Source organism: Varroa destructor, unplaced genomic scaffold, assembly GCF_002443255.2.
Source record: "Varroa destructor unplaced genomic scaffold, Vdes_3.0 BEIS01000004.1, whole genome shotgun sequence".
In the NCBI taxonomy this organism is placed as follows: domain Eukaryota; kingdom Metazoa; phylum Arthropoda; class Arachnida; order Mesostigmata; family Varroidae; genus Varroa; species Varroa destructor.
Genome location: NW_019211457.1, coordinates 13926415 through 13943932, shown reverse-complemented (window position 1 = coordinate 13943932; position 17518 = coordinate 13926415). Strand labels below are relative to the sequence as shown.

Below are 17518 nucleotides of genomic sequence, written 5' to 3'. Positions count from 1 at the left end.
GTGACGTTTTGTTTGTTATTTATATTATATTAAACACTAGTTAATTAGGCCTAGCTATAAGGTCTTCCGTTCTGTGACTTATTGTAGGCCATCATATTATGCATGCATTAGACCACCTTACGTTTTCTAGGGACAATTGACACAATGGGAAGGCATTGCACACTGCTATACGAAAAAGTATAGGAAGTCAAACATTAACTCGCATCACGGGATCCACTGGGTTTGTTAGACGGAGCCACCACAGACACCAACGCCGTTCCACACAGGATGTAATTGCGTGGCACACGCATACATACCTTCGCGTTCCGTCGTGTTCGTCACAATGTAGTAAAGGGGAACCATTTTTTTCTTTCCCTGCCCGTTCTCTTAGTCCTCACTCTGTTGAGAAAAATGAAAAGAATTGGAATTTTCCATTTCCGTATGTGTTTCTCGCACTACGAAAGACCCCTACTTTACGCGTTTGTCCTTAGAGGTGAAAATGGCAATAAAAGATTAAACTCGAACCGTCGCGATTTACTCAACCCATAGCCGCTTACACCACTATGTATTAGGGTAAGTCAACCGTCTCAGTGATAGCACCTGCTAGGCTTGCCTAAGAACCGGCCCGTTGGGGCTGATTGAAGAGTAACAAAAAAGGTTCCCAAAGAATACGCTCTTCTTTTGGCCTACTGGGACATAGATCACATCTGGAACAACGACAGCGTGAGAACTCAGTAACTACGACGATAGTAATGTCCAGCAAGCGATGTCGTTTATAACGCCAGTGCTAACACCTGTGCTAGCAGCGCCGTAGCCAACTACGCGGAATAGAATAAGCCTCTGTATGTTACACATAACGAAAAGGGGCAGCGACAAGAACGCGAGCGGATTGCCGCTGGTAATGCTGAGTATGCCTTTTTTATGTATTAACATATGTATATATGGAATTGTTTAACATGCTGCCCAGGCCTAAGGAAATATCCATCTATCGCCAAAAAGTTTTAAACCATTTCAAGAAAGCCGGTTACAAAAGGGAGCTCGATGTTCTAGCTTCGATGCCCGACATATTGGCACAAAGTAATCTACGCTGCAAAAACGTAAACAAATCGAACCTTTTTTTTTAAAGCGGCTGATGACGGGTGATGAAAAGTGGATCGTACACGTAAATGAAGAAAAACTGTGTTCCACAACCTGTGGCAAAGCCTGGGCTGATGTCAAAAAGAGTGCTATTATGTGTTTGGTGATATTGAAAAAAATCGTGCCTTGGCAAAACGATTGATTCAGACCTCTACTGTCAGCAGTTAACAAGGTTAAAAGAATCGATCTAAACTAATGGCCAAAAGGGACGCCATCTTCAACAGGGTAATGCCATATACTATTCGACAAAAATGAACGAATGAATTAGTAGAATATAAAAATGGTTGCTTTGATTTTGGTTAGAAAACGGTCAGACCTTTTCGCCAGTCCCATATATATGTGCATTGTCTGTTATTATTAGATCAGTTAGTTTAGTTTCTGGAAACGAGTGTAGCCGTCATCGAGTACGCAGTAAAACGTTTTGGCTAGAAAGATATACAGCTCATACTGTCCAGGGACTATTTCTGCATCTGCGTATGTTTAAAGATAGCTAAATATTTCATAATACGTACGCTTACTTGTCAAATGGCTATACATGAGCGTTCGGCTTAACAAATTGTGAAATGAAAGGTTAGATAAAACCAACTACCGAAGATAAGCAGAAAAAACAGAAGTACTATTCGCGCCGTGTTATCGAATATACTGAACACTCAGCATTAATGACAGATTCCTTCGGAACTAACTTAGTACGTTAAGCTTCTTGATACTTCGTCTACCACTGTATATGAGAAATGCTTCTGTAATCTTCTGCTCTGATCAAAGACGAGTATCTGAAGAAAGATAGTCTTGTATGGCAAACAAGAAATAAAAGCAGAATTTTGTTCGCACCTGCTTCGATCCTGCCATTTTGAGCTTTGAGGCAGGCCCTACCTCATCGGTGGCAACACACTATAACTTGTACAGGTAGCGGAGCGTGTGGCCTCATTTCTGAGCCTTTTTGTGTAGTATGTCGGTGTAAGTTAATTATTAAGATTAGTCAGCCACTAGGACAAGTGGGAGGTAAAAGACATCATCCTTTCGCGCTAAATCAGTATCGCGCAAAATATCGGGAGACATGTGGATCTTCAGCGGAGCTAAACAAAATCAGGAACGCATAGTAAAATTATGCGCAAGTGAAGTCATGTCCCAGAGGAACATTCTGCAAGAAATTGAAAAAGAGACCCTGCCACTTTTGGCTAGCTCAAATTTACGGAGAAGCTGTCTATTACGAGCGTCATTTAGCCACTCATTCTACGCTCTTGCATATTTTTTTATCTTCTTGCTGGCTCTTGTCATTCACAGCTGGAAGACGCTGATGATTATACCTGAATGATTTGTGCTCAAGGATAAGCCGAAGGGCAGAAGGTATCTTAAGCCACGAAGCTGTCCACCCACATTTTAGGGTACCCTGGTCCTATCTACGGCGCAAGGGTGTAGGCGATCCTGATGGTGAGTCGGTGAGAGAATGATTCCATCAAAAATCGACCTAAATACGATAGTCCGAAAACAAACGCCGATACGTTCCTATAATAGCTGGAAGTAAGAGGAGGGCGCACTGCCGCTAAATATAAGTGTCGTTTACGTTGTTCGGTCGTTCGTGTTAACCCCATTCTCGTTTATTTGCAGGAATATATTATGTGCAGTTGGCCATAAATACATTGTAACTACGCCTGTATACAAAGCGGGTGAACGTTCACGCACGTAAGATAGATCAGTGTTAACCTGCTTATGAGTGGAGGACGGTGAAGTATGGTATAATGGTAGGAAATGAGAAAGCTACGCAAAAAGACGAGGCTTAAAGCATTCCCTGATCGTTCAGCACGCTATATTACCCATCGCAGCGGGCTTGCTTCAGCCCATATTATTACATGGCAAGCAAACATGTTATCTACTTCGCTATCATGTGGACTACCACAAATCACAAAACGTTAACTAGAAAATAGGTTACATAGAGGTGACAGGTTTACTGGTTAGACAAACACTTCTTTCTAGAAAGAGGAACTGTAATATGTGATTAAATTACAGAGAAGAACGGAGAAAAAAACAATAGAGAACATAGCAACGAACAAACCATTGGTAGAAAGTACATGTTGTCCTTCATCAGTTAACATCTGTATTTCCATAATTAACGCATAGCTCGCAATAGGAACGAACAGTGGTATAGCTGTAAAAGCATGGCACAGCCAACATTTGAGGCGCCTTGTAGCTACATACTATTTTTGACCGAATTTATATTAATGTACTTCCATTTCATAGGCTATTTCACTTGTTGCCTTCAAAACGAAGATCTTCACAACGGCAAATCTTTATCGGCGTTTTCGTCTACATCTGCACGTGATAATCGATGAAGATCGTGCTTGCATATTAACAGAACGGATCAGTTTTTATGCTGTTCTTTTATTCGTCACCCTTATCAGTAACCTAATTTTTCTGTATTGCCACAGATTATTCCTAAGTTGTTTAAGGACATTTCACGCATATGCGAGCGTATCTCCTCAGCGTAAACGTAGGCGCAGTTCACGAGCAAACTGATGGTGAACGACCTTTGCCAGACACGCAAGCAATGTCTCTATGTGGGCCTTTAAGCCAGTCGGAGGAGAGGTCAGCAGGAGTTTTCAGTAGCAACGCATCTTCGCAGATACATCTCTAATTTGGTGAGGAATAAATGAGCGTGATCACTAATCTAACGAATTAAGGACGTCGGGCTTACTACTAAATTTGGGCAAAATATCAAGAGAAAACGAAAAAGAGGGTCGGACAGATCAACCAGTACTGACAGTCATAACCGGCACTCAGGCTTCAAAAACTTACGAAATCGACGTTTCCTGCAGTGGACGTGTTTTGGCAGGAAGCATGCCAGTGAGGACGCTCCGGTCAGAGGGGGCATCCCGTAGTTTACCTTCAGGAAACATTATGGAAGTCTCTATGGGATAGTGACGGTCGTCCAGATAACTAATGGAATCCTACACATCCCGTTTTCCTCTCTCCAGAGCTGTTTTGGCTCTCGGGTCCGTGCAAGTCAGCCCTGTCCATTGCTCCGGTTTTCTGCGGTATCCCTTTGCTTTTTGTTCGCATAGTACGGCAGCAGAGGTGCACCTTAGCGTCCCTTGCCTGATATTACTAATTAAGGCTATTGCTGAACGCGCTTGTGTTTCTTTATTTTTCCGGAATCTGAGCGGAGTTTGGCTTCAAGCCTGCCTCGGGTCTGCGTGGTCGGTTATTGCGGCGGAGCTTTCTATTGGCTGAATGTTTGATAACTAAGTTTCACTTAGTGTGAAGTTCGTTGTTAAATCTTAAGCGAAGGAAAAAAGCTTTGGGGTACGAGGCTGGCTGTTAAAAGAAGGATGCCTCGGGCAACATCTGCCCGCTGTTTCTGGTGGGTTCAGTGCCTTCAGCTTGCGGCCGACTTAGGCCCCGGAGGCAAGGCGGGTGATCAATGCCATTATTTCACAGATTTCTGCCTTGCATTGCCTTTTGCCGTACTTCCGTACACTTTTTCTGATGTTTCTCGTCGCTGGATTTTGATGGTCTCTTCTTTGCCAACAACATTTAATATTTTGCTGTTCGCTCGTACAAAGGGTTCAGCAGTGTGAACCGTCGGCCAGCCATCCACTGACGAATCGCGCGGGGCTGGAACGTGAGAATGGTCGCGCACAGGTGGTACGGAAAAAGCAAGATTACAATGTAAGCCACATCAGTGTAATTATTCCGGGTCCCACGCCGCCTCGAGCTGTTGATTTTGTTAGACGATATCATTCCGAAATTATGTGGAACTCGCTCCATAATATTGCGGTGCTACCGTTTTTACTGTAGCTACCCAAGGGTATAACGAAAGCAGGCTGTTTAGGTTAAAAACAAGTAAGTGAAAAGTAACATGCAAAGAGAAATAGAAACACTAATTAAAGCGGAGTATAGTTAGTTACTTTCTTTCGGATTGTAACAGAATTTAGAGCCAAAGCTAAAGGAAGATAAAGAATAAAAAAGAAAGCCCGTAAAATATCTGCACGTAAGAACAATGAATATTGTGCTGATTGCGAGAGCAAAATTTGATTTTACTCAGAATCCTTGCTCAACTATAAAATACGTACGAGGAATATGTTAGTCTCCTGGTTAGGACTTTATTGTAAAATACGCATCATGATTACTTAGATTTTTGGCCTATGGATTCAGTATTCGGCAAAGTATAGCCGTTCTAGTCCTTTGGCTTCGGCCTATCAAACAGCATGACCTATAAAATCAGCCTACATGGTATAATATGTGTACGCAATATATTAAGATCGTTTGTGGCAACGCCTCTCTCCGTTCCTGATTCAAATTAAATTTAAAAAAATACTATGAAGGTAATTTGGGATAAGTATATTATTGGTCTTTCTTTGCTAGCATTGGCCTCAGAACAGCCGGAGTTTCTCTGACACATGCAGCCAGCAACTTAAAAGAGCAATGAATAAAAATTAACGCAGAAATATAATCATATGCTCCGCTTAGTTCACCGCGAAGAGGAAACTTCCATAGTCGTATGGCAGACTACTTACCTCGTAACCCTATTAGTGGCGCTCATTCACCCCCATAAACCTCCACTGTCTTGTCTGTACCAAGCGAACCTCTTTTCGAGAACTACGACGACTGAGAAACCTGCATTTCTGATTATTTGTCAACAAAAAAACGACGATATCTCCAGAAGTCACTTCATAGTATCTTCTTGTTGACTGTAAGTTGTCACACACAAGCAGCTAATGCTAAGTTAAGTTGAATCCTGACGTACTATACAAGCCATCTCTCCGTTCGAGAAATAATTAATCCACGGTGAATGGTGCGTAAAAATGCCTTCAACAGAAATTACGTTTTTTAGAAATAATAGTAAGTAAAGGATATGTTAGAAGTTCTCTATCTGAGTAATGTTTCTCTCGTGGGCAATTATGGAACATTCGCATGTTGGACACACGCCTGGTAGAACTGTAACTTCTATGGCGACAGCACGTCACTGGCATACCACAGCTGAAGGTCATGCACGTGCTAGAATAACTATGAAACGGTTATCTTTATTTAGGACGTCTACTTAAACAGGACTTGTCTAAGAAAAAAAGATACGAAGGATAACGTGTCCTTTTTTGTGCTAAATGTAGTCCTTCAAAAAGCCTTAAAGGGAAGAATATTAAGGGTAGCATACTGAGCTGTACTTAGAGCCTTTACACATTTTGTAATTGGATTCATAACAGCAACTAGTACCTAGGAAATTTACGTACTAAAGTAAATTGACACAATATGGATTCATGTAAAACAAGACCAATATACTCGTGTATAGGTGTACTCGACATGTATGCACGCATGGAGAAAATTGTTCTTACTCCTTTAAAAATGTAAAGTGTACTAGTGTGCTGCAGTTTTATTTTAAGGTGTACTCTCACGTGCCATAGACTAGCCTGCTAATATTAAACACTGAAAGCGTTTGAACATTGGAAGCCTTGTGATCACTTTGTTCAGGTTATTAGTAGTTAGTACCACCGGTAGCTCTAGCAGACTTTATAATTCCAGTAAGTTCGTTTACCTTTTCAAGCATCGTTCCACTTAGCCACTACTTTCCCCATTCAACTTTCCCGTACTCATCTCCACCAGTACTTTTTTCTAATATTTCGAGTAGCGATTCGACGTTCGAGTGTGTCAAACATTCAGAGGTTTCTTTCCGTTGTGGACCGCACAAGCGCCGGTTCGGCCGCGCGCAACTGCGCTAGTTTTCTACTTCTTCTGTGTCCGCTACCCCTGTTTCAATACGCGGACACTGACAATGATCACTTCCGCTCTACAAGCAAACAACAACGCATGACGCCAGGAAGAGAAGCAGAAGAGCTATCAATATTAAAGCCAATCTGGCGTGTTCGCTCCGGTTTGGTTCCCCTCTGCCGTAACGTCGCCGTAACTGGCTTTAAACCTTCACCGTCTAAACATGTTGAACTGGTTCCCAACGTGTGGACGCGCGCGTGCCCCCGAATGTATGCTTGGCCTTTGTTCTCAAAGAGTCAAGACATGGTAGGACGGGACGCTGCACAACCTGACTAGTGTTCGGCAGTCTCTGGCTCGCATTAGATGCTTTCAACCATAGAAAAGTGCTCTAGCTTCTTGTCGAAAGAAACGTACAGAAAAAAAAAGGAGGAAAAGAGTACTTCCTATCGGCTCGATTGCCCCTACTCGGGTTCTAAACATCGATACGATTGCCCGTGTTCCTGGCTGCATCTCTTTCTTATAAACGATGCGCAACGAGCTGAGGAGGTTTATATGGTAGAATGGAAGAAAAATTGCGAGAAGACCAGGGTAACTGACAAAAAAGAGAGAAAAGCGCTTGCTGTTACAAACCCGGTTGCAATATCAACGGTCAATAGAAAGGCAGCCATCTATTCCGCAGTCTCAATAAAGTGAAAACGGCAAACGGAGAGATAAAGTTGCAGAAGCGCCATAGGTGAAAGAGTGCCTTCTGCAGAAAAGAATGGACTACCTACCAAGAAGGCTCGTTGGCCAGGCTCGATTGCTGAGCTGCTGGCCGGCGTCCCTCAGATGACCCTTTAGTGCTTGCCACATAGAAAAGTGCACGATATCAATGACGGTATTATTGTACAACTTCTGCGTGAAAGATAAAGAAAACAGGATATGATTGACGAGGCCGGGGAAAGACACCGCTACGGTAGGACACCATTGTGGCGTGTCGCACATGGCGATGTGGGCCGTTATATTTTAGAGGCGAAACAGGCGCGCGCACGGAAAGCCGTCGCTAGATGGATCAGAGAAAGACGCGGAGGAAAGAACACTTGAACTAACCAGGATGACTCAAGTGGGGAGCTTTATTTCTTGGCCCGCGGGAAGCCAAGGTTGCAGGCAAGTGGCGACTGCTAAGCCAAACGAGGGTAGACTAGAGATTCAACTAGAAAAAGACCGCAATGAGCTAAGGAGGAATGCCGAAGAGTTGATGGAACTTGTTGAAACTGTGGTTAGCAATAGTTCGTCTGCTCCTTAACCGAACATAACAATGGAACAACATGGTAGTAAAAAATAATGATGGGACCAACTTTGACCGGTGGTAAAGAAAAAGTTCTAGACATAAAAAGGAGGAAGTCATCCGTGAAAAGATTAATTAAAATGAAATTTTTGTCGACGATGCATTGTATTAGAGGATGGCTTGGTTTAAAATTGTCTTCGACAATTATGCGGCTCATATGTTGGAACTTAGAATGTGCATATAGATTACCGTTGGGTTGAAAAGGCAACCCTCTTTCTATTATTATATTAAAACCAAACATTTAAATAGCGTGTGAAATTATTGGTATTCCATAGCTTTTCGCCAGTGATTTCAAAAGAGGACATTTACCCAGATTCACTCTGCTGTAAGGCCTGTTTACATGATGTGTCTAGATGGTTTTGCTCAGTTAATATTTGCTTGAGGATAAACAATAATTGTCGTTTTAACTTCACATAACTCAATAAGTTCGTTTGCTGTCGATAAAGTTAAGTGAAACCTTTTGCTGCTGGCAATTGTAGTCATTTCGGCGAGCTACAAACGAGTGTCACCATAATGATGCAGGTCAAGTGTAAAATAGCTTGACTTTGCATTTGCTTATTTGGAGGATAATCATTGTATTTTATGTCTGCGTTTACCTCTCAGTAGGGGCATTCCTGCGGTTATTGTTTTATAGTCCTCACAGATTTGATTAGGCTACTGCTGAATTGCTCCGCAAAGGGCGGCCCCGCTCGTAGAAGCAGGAAAAATATCTCGCTTGATTGCCGAAACTTGACTATAGAGGACTGCGCTGACTTCACGCGCGGTAGCCAGGGCGTTCGTTCAAGCATCGATCGTCCGATACGCAGGCCGTCCGCGGACTTGACGTCCTGTCGCATCTGCTGAGGTGAACAAATTCTGCATGTTTCGGCTGCTATTTAGACACTACAGTACCTAATTGGAATCGCCATATTGTTCGAAAGCCTTCACTGACTTTACTAGCGAATTCAACCATTTTAGATACTTGAAACATAACACAAGGAATACCTGCCTAAAACGCTTCCAACTAGAACTAATGTTTTATATAATTTTCTGTTCCGAACGTCTTATACAATTACACAATATTCCGACATGAATTTCTTTGTCTTTCCGTTTTGTCAACTGTCGAGGTCGCATTAAGCGATTAATTATATCGGAATAATGGTACCTTAGCCAGTCACCCTTTACATAAAATATATGTATGTAACTTGAGTCTGAGCGTAACTTAACTGCTGTGAAGCACCAGAAATTTTTGAATCGATCCTTTAGGAAAAATCAACTACTACCTACACAATATTCCTGTCAAATTAGGAAAAGGATTTTACGGAGAAGTTATTATCGGTATCCGGACCAGTTCTATTGCATCAAACGCTTACACTTGATAAATTCTAAAATATAATATACTAACCGTAAGCAGATTAGTTACGAATATTATGTAGATAGATTTGGTAAAATTGCATTACTGACAATTTTTTGAGTATTCCAAAATTTCGTTACTCCATCAACGGGTTCGTCGTAAAAGTTCCGTTCGCGTCCGCAATATTCAAGGCGCAGTGCAACGATCGTTGGCAAGCACTAAAACCCGTAAGTGTTTCTTTTATCCCCTGAAGATATTTGCACAACGGCTTCTCGAGGCTAGAATTCGGCTTTGTAGAAACTGCTCTGATTTGAAGAAACTACAGGTCCTCCGGAACGCGGTGAAGACTTTTTGTAGGAATGAGAGGTTCCTCGAAGATAACTGCAAACTCTAAAAACAAACATCCGATTCTTCGGGATAGTCGAAATTTTCTAGTTGCTAACTATCCCGCATGTGTTAAACACATACGAAGTGCGGTCTGGCCGAAGAGGTACTTTTTATTTCAAATAACTGAATAGCACCTTGCTCTGACGGCCAATTTTATCCTGATACATTTCGTAGGTTCATTAACGCTTTGCTGACTAAATTAGGCACAAGAGACTAAAGGCCACTTGAGCTATTTTCATCAATAGTTTGGCTTTAACAATACTAAACCAATCACAATGCACTACGATGAATTCACTAAGTTTACATGTGTAATCTAAGTGCACACTTTTTGTGTAAAATACAAACAAAATTTGTCTTTCCACTTTGCCTTGTTATTTTTAAGTCATAGAATAAGTCGCCAGTTCGCCAGGAACTTTTGCTTGCACCTGGATTTGTATCGTACTGCTTTGAATCCCGTTGCTCGAGCACAATCTTGAATTCTCATAACTTAACTTCTAATTTTGTTAACATGTGTTGATTGGATCTTCCTACGGTACTGCTCAACAATACTGAATTTCGATGATTTACCCGCAAAGTATATACGTATATGTATGCAGTAGTAAAATATGGTATTAAAATATATTAAATCAAGCAGGCGTTTAGCGATCGAACGGAAAAGAGCTTACGCCGAGAACTGACCCCGTTTTTTCCTAGCTGATTTTATTCTACACTAACTACTCTCGGTAAAACCACAACTTACAAGGTACCATACACAGTTACAGATTAAAAAAATAAACCTGTTCCTATTATTATGCCACAATAGTAATGTACCTGTCTACCAAAACTAAGGGTCACTAAATCCAAAACCGGGCGTATGCACACTCTTCCGTGGTCGAAAAGGCCAACCGTCTAAAGCGATGCTTGCTAACAATAGAACTCGACTCAAAGCTCGAAGCACTTATTTCGAGTCTCTCAACGAAGTCTAACAATATTTCAACAACAAAATCGGGTATGTTTGTTCCTTGGCACGCAAAGTTGGTACACGTACAAAAGGCTATGCAGACCTGACTTTTCTACAGCATTTGCTCTAAATTGACAAAGTTTCCTCTTCCCCTTTTAGCTGATCAGACTGAAAAGCCATATCAATCCTATGACCGACTCACGTATACAGTTCACTCTGCAGCGTCATGGTCGACGTAAACTGCTCCGAGATCGACCCGCGTTCGGAACGAGACAAAGGCTAGAACGACTCTGGCCGTACAGATGGCGCGGGCCATACGTGCTTGACAGGTAGCGGTGCCGGCGGCGAAAGCCAAAAATAGGTCAGTTCAGTCGAATGTGTCTAAGATATCCAGTAGTCTAAGATGAATGCATGAAAGCGTTCGCTTTGGCCTCATACGCGATAAGTGGGCGTAGACGAAGCCATTCTCAGGCAGATCTCGCAGGTCCGCTTCACAAGCCACCTTAGCGGTGTGTTTATTACAATTCTTATTCCTAGATTAAACGCTGAATCCAGTTTAATCGGTCGTTCATCTCTGGCCTATATTGGACCTGTTAGCTGGTCCATGCCGCCTTTATAGGTATAACATATTACCGTACAACGACTTGCTGTGCTGCCCCCTGTTTAGCGATCACCTTAGCAAACTTTAGCATTAACTTACGGGGATTCCGTACATGAAGAAGTACACACTGGGCGTACAGGCGAGTAGCATATAGATACGGTGGCTTTTGTATCAAGCTGAGAACACTTCCGGACGATCTTGTTAGTAGTACACTTGCAGGATAAATCGCTTCGGTGTTAGTTGATTGAGCAATGTATCCCACGCGAAGATCACCGATATTCATTGCCATTCTGTCCGGCCGGCGGCACGTAGTATTCCCCGGTTGCAGTTCAGCATACCGTAGTTTCTCTTTAAAAACGTCCGCGCAGAAAGGATCGGTAGGTCAATACTGCGTGTAGTAGACGGGCGCTCTGCTGGAATTACCTCGTAAAGGCCCACGTTTATTTTTCAGCATTTATTCAGCATACGTGCTGCCACCTAACGTATCTTACCTTGGCTTCTATGGATCGAAATTACATTTCATTCGATTTTCCTCGAGGAATCGAATATCGAAAACGTAGACCCCTGCATCATCACGCACGTCCCGAAAAAACGACAGAGGTCGCATCCGAAACGAAAATAGTAGCATCAAGTATTACACCAGACAAACCTCCTGATGCGGTGAACCGTGTTACGGTGTAACGACACCAAGATTAAGCTGTTAATCGTCTGCACCGGGGGTATCTTTCGTGTCCATGGAAAGTTCTTAAAAGGAGGGTTTCGCAAACGAACGAAACGTCTATTTGGTCACACATACTTTGCAAGTAGCTACATGCTGTACATCCTTGTTTCTTGTAAATCGTGGTTGGTCAGGTAGTGAAGCGATGCGTACTTCACTGAGAATCCTCTTAAATTATTCGCAGTAACGTTCCTCGTTCCTTCATCAACACCTCCCAACACATGCCTCGACCTACAGCATTTCCATTGTGCTACCTGCTGTCACGTACTCAAATTTTCAATTTGGACTATCTGCTCTATATTGCCACATAGAAGATTTGTAGCTGAGCCTACATCCATTGACTTACCGTCACTGGATCCCAATAGTCAAAGTGAGTCTTGAAAAGACGTTCTGTGTCCTACACGTTATCGATTGATGTTGTTCCACTTGACCTCGGAATAGTAAAAAGGCGAGAAGGTCGCGCGACATATATATATATATATGGCGCAACCTGTTATTTATCAGCACCAATCGCAGCAGCGCTCCGATAGTATCAAGCACAGTTTCATACCATAAACAGCATGTGTTCTCCAGAAGACCTCTCGGCCATACGATATCATACAGAACGTGATTTTCTTACGGTTACCCATTGGACGTAAACAACACAGATTAGCCCAGATAGTCCGCCGTGGAGCACATCTATTTGTGCTTAGATTCGTTTACGGTGTCCGGAAAGTTAATTTTAGCCCCGCTTTTGATCCACATAGTGCTTCACTGGATTACATCTGTTTAGATCTACATGCAGTGGCGTAGAGGGCAACAATACATTCGGAATGAGAAGCAGAAGTTTGACACTTAGGTCCACAAGGAGATCATCTCTATGGATGCACCTTCGACTGGGCGAAAGGTTCGTGTGCTGTCCTAATGGTGTTGGGGCTAGATCGCCAAAAGCCCAAAAAATAATTTCAACAAGAACATCAATGTATTATAAAAGTTAGCAACATTTAAAGTGTACTAAAAATTTCCCGATTAATTTAATATCACATTCTAGCATTTCGCGAGTAATATGTGCTAGCTTAAACATTAAATAGATCACATATTATTATAGGTGTCGTAGTGACTGTCATCGAAGCGGAGTTGCTAATCAGATTGCTTTGATTCAGGGTTACTCCGCATTATTACAGCATGTAACAGTAACGATCTTCTAAAGAAAAATAGGTAACGTCAAATTTTACTAGCCTTTTTGATTACACGACCCAAAAGAGTTGGAATTCTAAACCTAATTTTCTACCGCACCCTTCCTGCAGTATGCATGGTATCATTGATTTCCTAATACTATGTGCACTTTTTAAGCATTAGCATGCAAAAATAGGTTATTTCTCATAGAAGTATATTGATAAAATGCCTGTGTCATTATGGTACCGAATTTTGATACGAACCTTAAGCTGCTATTAGCAATAAGGCCAATTTCAACCCACATATCATAACTGGTTCTGTAAAAATAGGGTTTGTCTCATAAAATGTACACTCTGTTAAGGGCGTGCGTATGTGTGTACCATGTCTATACATAATGTGGGTATGTTAGAATTCAGAAGCAAAATTTCACATTGTACAGCGTGCGTATATCCACAATATGTATAGAATAATTTCGAAAGATTGTATAATATTCTTAGCACTATATGCATGCATACGCACGTAGAGAGATGCCTTAACGGCGATTGCAAAGCCTGCCCTATCACGTCACGTGGCTAAAAAAAAAGGCCAAAAGCAGCAAGTCGTCTTTAGTCCTAACATTTAAATGAAACGAGAGTTTTGGGATCTAAGAGGGCTAGTTAATATGTTCGGTGGGTCATTCGAAGCGGCCCAGCATAGGGTGGAGGATTCCCCAAGCGGTTAACCTATATGTTCATTAGAGTGGAGAAGGCTAACGTTATATAATTTTCTATCCTGCCTAACGGGTCCAACAGTGTATGGGGCAGCACTGGACTTTAAATTTACATAAGTTTGTCCTGTTATTTGCCGTAGCGTTGAGTTAAGAGTCCATTTTAATCGGCGCACTTACGACACTTTAGGATTTTACTGTTATACCGAAACGTTATTTTCTTGGCGTACCCTAACACAAGATAATGCCAAGTATGTTTACTTGCATCGAGATTCAGCTAGCACCAATAGAAAGTCAACACTCACGCATAGACCTCATGTTATCAAAAATGTATTTTTCTCGAACGGGTCCAGTGTAGCATCCTTTTCCCTGGCATCTGGTCCTGTGACCGGCAGACAACGGCCGAATCGATATATCCAGGAGCGCTGTACACACTAGCAGATACATTATTAACCAAATAGAAGTTCATATTCTAATCACTGTATCCGGCTTAAAACACTTTGGGCATTAGGAGAAAAGGGACTTGAATATTTAGGGAATTGGGATGTTTGGTCGCGGTCCGAAAAAAAATCGGTTTATCAGCTCGATATATTGCCCTGATTAAGAACGTCATATTTCGAGTTTTAGCTTGCCCTTAACCTTAGTGCGGCCAAACCTTTTCTGAATCATCCTACTTCTTAATTTAATATAATACAAATGACCACATGTCGAACCTCGAGTCCCTATGATACTGCTAGCGTAACTCTGGACGCCAGGGAACAGTATTTATCAAGTACGAGCAGCGTGTCCTGTTTGCCTATAATACAATCCGGGCTGAAACTAATAGAAAAATATGTTGCCGACGGCTTGAAACACAGTGTTTCCTGGTTTTACGTCACCGTACACTATACTGGGCGTGCTTAAAAATTTCACTGACCAATGGCCCGCGTATTTCTCAGAGGTGAAGGTCCACTGCCATCATCTTTACGATTCTGTAGAGCTTGTGACGGTTTCTGCCCGAAAAGCATGTGATTACTCTTCAGCGGTAGAAGATCAGCGCTTCTAATGCTGCTAGGAGAACGGATCCCCGGAACCCCGACAGTCGAGATGTTCATTCGGTTCGAGCAATATTTGTCATTTCAAATACGCCGATGCATCAATCTTGTGAACATCGGGATTCCAGATGATATCCGGGACCTTAACGATTGTGCTCAACGGTCGCTCTTTGTCTACTGCCTTTCCTAGATTCACTGTTCTGTAGACTGCGTCCCCGAGTTCGTGCTCAAGCCTAATAATCAGATCTTTTCCTACACACAATTCTCGCAACTAGGTGCCTCCGCTGACCGTTATCAAATCGCAGATGTTGGTTCAGAAGCTCCCGCCTCCGGCAAGCAGATGAGCTGGCGCATGCTTCCAAGCGTCTACGTATGACTTTCGTGACCGATAATGGCAGCTTGCAATCGTCGACGTCTCTCGAAATGGTTTTTGGCGGTGAAACAAAGCCACGCGTCCCGATAGACCTATGGCGCAGTGCAGCTTCTTTGATGCTACGCACAGTATAGGAGCCTGAATGTACCACGAAAAAAATCTTGCCTACACTTTTTTCGAGTTCAACCTCTTAAATAAACTGAAATTGCGATTCTACAAACATCATAACGCCATGATATGCGTTGGCCTGCTTCACTTTACAGTTAACTCTTTTATGGGCAGTGGTTTCATTATAAGAACGATAACACAACTTCAATGAGTAATATATTCTACCGCGACCTTGCCGCTAACCTTGCTCTAGAAGCAGCAAGAACGTTTGAGATGTTTATTTAGTTATTGCATGCAGTATGCGTGCCCGACTACTTCGATGCGATTCATCTAGCCGTTGCTCAGACGAGGTCTTCGACTTTAGCGAGCAATGTCTATGGCTTTCCTCACTGGCTCTGAACTGTGCGGTAAAATCACTTTACTATTTTTTTTTGTAGTTTACTGACAGGAATCTATGCTAATATAACGCTCGAAGGCTCTTTTTCTTTAACCGAAGTGACACTTTGATGTTTAATAGAGCGCTTCTAGTTTTTACAATGTCTCGATGTTAGTCGTATTCATTATCTTGGAAGCTTAAAGGCAGTGTGCCCGATTTACGATACACACTTCAGTACTCCTGATTGGATGTTATGATAGACTTTACGGTATACATCCTACCCGATAGCCTAGAGACAACTGAATGCAGGCAATGTACGAGTCAAGCGGTACCCAGAACATGATGGATGTACATATAGATGTTGGACGCAAGTGCGCTTACTGTTGTTAGCAACCGATAAAACAGACGGATGTCTTAATCAAGCTTAGGTATGTGTCTCCCCTGTTAACAACCCTGTGAAAATAGTTGCGGATTCGTAGTGAAATTTCGAAAAGCAGTCATTTTCCGGTACTAGTCATGTTCAAATATTTGCGGATCCATAAGGCAAGAACTCTGTCCCGTTGAACTACCCGCTACTTAGTGGTTTGATATTCCTGAAGCTGTATCAGAACTGTTCTATGACGATTCTAGGCTTGGAGGAGAGCACAATGGTCTGATCCTGTTCCACTAATGCGAGCGCGTGGACAAAAGGGGTAATAGGAATCTCTTCATAGAGCGGTACGTATCATCAAAGGTAACTGGTAAAATTAGCTTCTATTCACATATACGTATTGAATTTATTTGCAATTAGTAAAGGGCGTCCATTAAGTGGCGCAGATTTAGTATTGTTACTAGAAAACGTGAATGATAAATAGCATATAAAGAATAATCGCATGGACCGTTACGTTAGGGGTGCCGCAGCTCAATGTCAGCTTTTAAGGCTTCTGTGCGCTAATACAAAAGGGTTTAATTCGAACATCTTAATGAAGCACTCCCGAGATACGTTCGTCAATTTAATAAATTAAGTGATAAGTATTTCCATAATTTCTGTGAATTTTTTGGGTCCGGTATCTGTCTTGTTAACGCTTCCATCTCCGTAGAGTTTCGTCGTTACCTGCGATTGCCTCGTATTTCCTCTATATCACACTGGCAGCTTGCGAGTAATCCATACTGAGGTCTCATCTGGCAATTCATATTGGCAACGGAATATCGACAGGCTGTTCCTGGTTGACCGTTGCCTGCTTCGGCTTCACCCAAGATATAGAGTGGTAATAGAAAATCACGCGTAGTTTGTATTATTATCATTAAGTCAGCCGCAGTTTTTTTTTCGTATAACTTTGGCCGCATCATTTTGCCTAGCGTTTAGTCATGAACTTAAACTGTTTTCCGCCCTAAAAGCGCCTCCGGTGATTCTGCAGTTTCAATCAGAGGTAGTCGATTACGTTCATAAATGCAGAAACAGTGATCACTGTTTGTATTTTTTACTCTCTTTAACGTTTGGCGGCCCAGGTGCGTCGACTATCGACTCTATAAGTCTATAGCGTGCTAGGCAGCACAAAGAGCAAATTCAAGCGTACCTATCACACACAGCGTTTAACGTTTGCCGATGGTGAACTTTCACGAGAACTAATAATCGATCAGTCCTCTTCCATGATCACAGAATAAGAT

The 17518-nt window shown here is 42.2% G+C and overlaps 1 long non-coding RNA gene across 1 annotated transcript in view; it reads left to right on the top strand.

Annotated features, from left to right (window-relative positions):
- The window catches only part of LOC147755872 (uncharacterized), a 74328-nt gene that overhangs the window by 52347 nt on the left and 4463 nt on the right, over window positions 1–17518 (top strand). Inside the window, exon 2 of the long non-coding RNA XR_015326479.1 lies at window positions 16502–16588. This is a non-coding gene — a long non-coding RNA (uncharacterized LOC147755872). The remainder of the gene's footprint in view (window positions 1–16501; window positions 16589–17518) is intronic.